The sequence below is a fragment of the Mixophyes fleayi genome, chromosome 4, assembly GCF_038048845.1.
Source record: "Mixophyes fleayi isolate aMixFle1 chromosome 4, aMixFle1.hap1, whole genome shotgun sequence".
NCBI classification, from domain to species: Eukaryota; Metazoa; Chordata; class Amphibia; order Anura; family Limnodynastidae; genus Mixophyes; species Mixophyes fleayi.
Genome location: NC_134405.1, coordinates 242464866 through 242471184, shown reverse-complemented (window position 1 = coordinate 242471184; position 6319 = coordinate 242464866). Strand labels below are relative to the sequence as shown.

At 31.4% G+C, this 6319-nt stretch overlaps 2 pseudogenes; one reads left to right on the top strand and one right to left on the bottom strand.

Moving 5' to 3' along the window:
- Positions 1-4544: 4544 nt before the first annotated feature.
- On the bottom strand, positions 4545-4663 carry LOC142155355 (5S ribosomal RNA; annotated as a pseudogene).
- Positions 4664-5984: 1321 nt separating this feature from the next.
- Positions 5985-6103, top strand: LOC142155334 (5S ribosomal RNA; annotated as a pseudogene).
- Positions 6104-6319: the final 216 nt, after the last annotated feature.

The window sequence follows — 6319 nt, the reverse complement described above, 5'->3', positions numbered from 1 at the left end:
GCAGCTGCCAGCCACATTGCCTCACAGTCCTGTAAGTCTTTCAGGAGCAGTTCCCACATGGTATCAGATCCCCCATTCTCACCACCAATGCGTTTCAATTCTGTGAATCTTTCTCAAGGGAGAAGTGGTTACCCCAATCCTTTCTTCTATACACCAATCACTATGTAGCTTACACAGGTTCATCTGATTAATTAACATCATCTTTTCCATTACATCATATATTTGTTCTTTTTAATACATTTATCTCTGCAGTAACATTCATCTTATATTTGATCTTAAAAAACAAAAAACATATTGCACATATATCTAATAAATTCATAATAATGAGGAGTTAATCCTAAAATAAAATACATCTGTGAGACATTCAGTATTGCAAAAAAATTTCAACACTCAACCTTCGTCTGTTGGGTTTGAACTTGTATCCTTTTGATTATCATCTGGAGCATCTACCCTCTTTGCTACAGCTCAATTAACAGAGGTGTTAGTCAGTAGATTTCTTAATATTTGCAACATATACTTTTAAATGCATTCTAAACTAGTTCATTAAAATGCATAATTTTTCTCTGAGTATACAAGAGAAAAAAAAATAACTCTTTTGAAAATATCTTTTCAATATAATATTTACAGTCATCTTATGCCATCCCATATTACATACTATATTGAAAAGAATATCATGTATGTATCCATGATTACAACAACCTCTCAAAGAAGTTTTATTCTTGAAATACATCTTCATTCAAACTAAATCATTTTATTATTTAATGGCTTTTTCACAAAATAAATGAGTATGTGGGTACCTCATTACATTTTATACTCCCAACTTACTTCTACTGGTGTTAAACTAATAACCTTTTGTTTGCCAATCAGAGCCTCTACCCTCTATACTACAGACCTCCTCCAACAGCTTTATTGATCAATGGATGCACAGATACTTGATTCTTTCAAGATATAGCCTTTTTAATATTTTATTAATAAATAAGTTTAATTCTGAAGGACCCATTTGAGCTCAAAATCGTTATTTAATCCTCTATTGGATAATGTACTTAAAGAGTATATTAACTTAATTTCTGCCTGTGCTAATTAGGAGCTGAAATCCTTCCTCCTCCATTGTTCCTGCACTTTCTTAATTCCACAGAAAGCATTGATTGAATTAATGTTACATTCATGTTTCTGTTTACAATGTGCTGACAATGAGTGCAACATATATGCTTTCTTTATTTTTCTGAGGTGTTCAGTCCATCTTTCCTTCACCTATCTACAGGTTTTCCCAATATATTGTTTTTGACATATGCATTCAATCACATACACACAGTTTTTAGAGTTGCATGTGATAAACTCATTTATTTTATGAGTATAGTTATTAGAGTAGGATTTTATTTTTTCTACTTTCGTAACTTTGCTTTTAATACTCCTACTCATAATGCAGAATCCGCATCTGTAGAATCCTTTTGAATTAATTCCATTCTCAATCTTAGATTTAAAATTACAACTCCTAACCAGATGATTCTTCAGATTCACAGTCTTCTTGTATATAAAATGTGGAGTATCTGATACTATATCTTTTAAACCCGGATCTCTAATCAACACCGGCCAATGTTTTTTGATCATTTTCTACACATTGTTAATATTTATATTACATGATAAATGGACCTTTATTTAGAAATGTTTTCTCCAATTCTTTTTCTTTTTCTCTAGGGACTAAAAGTGTTTGCCTATATATGTTTTTCAACTCTTTCTATAATTGTTTCTATTTTTTCCTCTTTATATCCTTTTGACAAAAATTGACCATTCATTATCAAACCTTGTTTTTCTAAATCATCATTTCCCTTACAATTTCTCTTTATTCTCTGAAACTGACTCAATGGCACTTCTCTCATAATCAATATAGGAATTTGAATTTGTTGGTTTACTATAATTTCTTGCCATTAATTCAGTTCCTTCTACAACAATTTGCAAGTCTAGAACGTTGACTTTTCCTTTACCTTTTTCTATTGAGAATTTGATGTTCAAAGAATTGGAGTTTAACTTGATACAGAATTCTTCAAATGTTGTCTCATTCCCTTGCCAAACAAAGAAAACATCATCTATATAACGGTACCAAAGAACCACATGTCGGGATCACTCCATATGTGGGTATCCTCCCACCATCCTATAAACATATTAACATAACTAGGGGTGAACCTGGTTCCCATCGCCATACCTTTTTTCTGGGTATAGAAGATATTATCATACCAAAATAATTATTATTTAATATCATCATTACTCCTTCCAAAATAAACTTTTTCAGTTCCTCTTTTATAGAGGACTTATCTAAATAATATTGAACTGCCCATCCTCCATCACCATGATTAATAATTGTATATAATGAACTAACATCCGCAGTAGTCATAATATATGTATCCTTCCGCACAAAGGTTTGCAGGATGTTAAAAATATTGCATTGTGTCTTTAAGACAATGCACAATAATAAGATTTAATTTCTTTCATAAATGGTTGAAGTTGGTGGTCAATAAAATGTGATAAATTTAATGTAACTGATGATAACCCTGCCACAATAGGTCTTCTGAGGGGGGCATGTTAATTTTTTGTAGATTTTTGGAAGTATATAAAATACTGGAATGGAAGGATTTGCCACCTTAATGTACCCTTTTTGTTCTACTGTAATGGCACACATTACTTCATATTTATCTACAAAAGTAGAGAGATTTTTCATGATGACATCTGTAGGATTAAGCCTCAATTTTTGGTATGTGTTAGAATCTTCTAATTGTAGCATAACTTCAGTATGATACGTTTGTATATCCTGCACTACTATGCTGCACCCCTTATTAGCGGGTTTTATAATAATCTCTTTATTTGATCTTAATGATTTTACAGCTTCCCTTTCACATTTATCTAAATTCTGTTTCTTATTTTTGGGTTTCAACTTCTGTAAGTCCTCTTTTACTAACTTTTCAAAAGTCTCTGATATGACCTTTTGATGTATCGGAAAAAATGTTGCTTTCTTCTTAAAACAATCTATTTTAGACATTTGTGGTTTTTCACCATTTTGCATATTTTCTTCTGCAGAGATTTGGTTGTTAAAATTTTTTTTAAAGGTTCATTTTCGGATGAATTTTTGCAGGTCAATAAAAACATTAAATTCCTTAAACTTACCAGAGGGGGCAAACTTTTGGCCTTTTTTAAAACTGATTCTTCCTCTTTCATTAAAGTGTATTTTCTAAAATTGAAAATCTTTGCGCCTCCATTATCTTTTGATACTTCATTAATTTTATCATTTTCTTTCCTTTTCAATTTAGTTTGTTGTTCCTTTTTGGCCTTTTCTCAATTTTATTGCCTGCCCGTTATCCTCTTTTGCTTTTTCTTTTTCTCTCCCTTATTCTCCTAAAAAAAAATAATCTCCATCCAAAGCCCCATACCTTTTATTTGTAGTTATTGGACAGTGTCTGAAATCCTTCCTTCTTCTGGACTCCTCTATCTCCTCCCTAATGTTGATTTTATTTCCACATCTTACTTTATTCCATGCAAATCTATCTTTTGTATGGACTCTCTCTTTTTTTGTTCAAAATTCTCTCTGAGCAAATTTAGACCTAGTCCTCCTCCTATCCGGAGTCCTCCACCTTTCATATTTTTTTTGCTGTCTGGAAGATGATTTAAAAAATCATAACTCTTCCTTTCTTCCCATCTATTTTGTATTCTAATGGGCTTTTCAGTATTATTTCTATATTTCTTTTTCCTAACAGATGGAATGTCATTTATCCTAAATGATATATTATCCATACTTTCTTCCTCTTCTATATCAGAGATCTTATTAGAAAATTATTTTCTTTTTTCATTTTAAATTTTTATATATACTGTATCGGAGGAACAATCCTTTAGAAAAAACAGGAAATATAAAAGGGATAACTTTTATATTTCCTGTTTTTTCTAAATGATTGCTCTTTTCTGTTTATCTAGTTTTCTGCTAATCATACATTCCAATTCTTTATTATCCTCCAGTCTTTCAAAAGGAGAGATCAATGTTTCAATCTTTTGACTTATAACAATCAATTCCTATTTTCTCTCCAAAATGTTAAGTTCCTTCAGAGAAAATGAACAATGATTCAAAACTTTGTACCACTATTTGTAAATTCTTTTGAGTCTGTATTGATTGTAGGGATTTGGTCATCCTTAGACCTCTTGATAAAATTGATCACTCAGATACTTTCCTTAATTAATTTTTTTTCCAGTCTATACATGATTTCTTCTAAATTATCTTCATAGAAAAATTTTACATAATCACTAGACTCATGGAAGAGATCTTTTATTTTGGTTCTACAATTTTCTCTATTATTAAACATACTCGTACATCTAAAGTTGGATGGAAATATATAAGTAATAAATAAATATTTTAGATTCCTCTGTGTTACCTCCAATTGCAGCAATATACACCTTAGGTTAACATACAATTTAACTAATATTGCAAAATATCCATAAAACAAATAAAGTGTACTGTGCGCTATTAGTATTATATAACAACAATAGAATTTCATTAATTTTACTTTAGTCTACAGCACTTGGAAGACCCAGGTGGTCTCCCATCCAAGTATTAACCCAGCCCATTCCTGCTTAGCTTCCAAGATCAGACAAGATTGGGCTTGATCAGGGTGGTGTAGCTGTTGACATAGCGTCACACCATGTCCTTTTAAAGTGATGTGTGCCTTCTTCTTAATAGAAGTGTGTCAGTTCTTTTTTTTCTCCAGTGATACAATATAAACAAGCAAACAAAAAAGATCATAGTGCAAACTGTGCTAACTCTTAAAACTAAACAACTGCAATCTTCTTCTGATTTAATCTTCGCAGATATATTCCAATAAAATTTTAAACTCATAAATGTTCTCATCCACAAGTGTAATATCAATCTCCTTTTCTTTCCTCTTAGAGAGATCTGACTTTATAGGAGTCATTCACTTTTTACAGATCAAACAAACATTTCTTAATTTCATATCACTTATCACTCCACAGATTGGGTTTATAAACAAATAAAGCAACAATAGTCCGATTTGCTTAAAAAAAAACAAATATTCTTTATTTTTCCCAGTATGTAAAGATTATCAAAACATTCCAAACAGAACAAATGTGTAATATAATGGAAAAGATTATGTAAATTAGTTAATCAGATGAAACGGTGTAAGCTACATAGTGATTGGTTTATAGAGGTATAAAAGATTGGGGCTACCACTTCTCCCACACACCTTGAGAAAGATTCACCGAATTGAAATATGTTGGTGGTGAGAACTGCTCCAGAAAGACTTAAAGGACTGTGAGGCAATGTGGCTGGCACCTGCTGATATCATCTTGCAGTGATTGTGCTCCTTACGTGCCTGTTATGTGCTTAATGAGTTAAGAGTCCCCTTTCATAGGGATTGGAGAGAACTTTTAAAACTGGATATTGGAATGTTTTATATTTCATTATATTTTTTACATACTGGGAAAAATAAAGAATATTTGTTTACTTTTTAAGTAAATTGCACTATTGTTGCTTTATCTGTTTATAAACCCAATCTGTGGAATAAGTGATATGAAATACAGAAATATTTGGTTCATCTGTAAAAAGTGAATAACCCCTATAAAGTCAGACCTCTCTAAGAGAGGAAAGAAAAGGAGACTGATATTACACTTGTGGATGAGAACATTGATGAGTTTGAAATTTAATTGGAATATATCTGCTGTGAAGTTTAAATCAGAAGAAAGATTGCAGTTGTTTAGGTTTAAGGGTTAGCACAGTTTGCACTATGATCTTTTTTGTTTGTTTCTTTATATGTAACACTGGAGGAAAAAGAGGAAGTGATATATCTTTATTAAGAAGAAAGTACACATCATTTCAAAGGACAATATTTGTTTTCTTGTTTATATTGTAACACTGGAGGAAGGAAAAAAAAGGAAGTGACACACTTCTATTAAGAATGCACACATCACTTTAAAAGGACATTGTGTGAAGTTATGCCTACAGCTGCACCACTCTGATCAAGCCCAATCTTGTTTGATCTTGGAAGCTAAGCAGGATTGGGCTAGGTTAGTACTTGGATGGGAGACCACCTGGGTCTACCAAGTGCTGTAGACTAAAGTATAATTAATGAAATTCTATTGTTGAATAATATCAATAGCGCACTGTACACTTTATTTGTTTTTAGTTTTTATTGTCAACTGAAAATGCTCTATTTTTAGATTTACTGGAAACATTGAAATATTTGTCTTAAAGTGTTGTAGAATTCCATTTAAAATACTGACATTTGCTTTTTCTCTTAAATTGGTAGTTATAAGTTACATATTATCATAA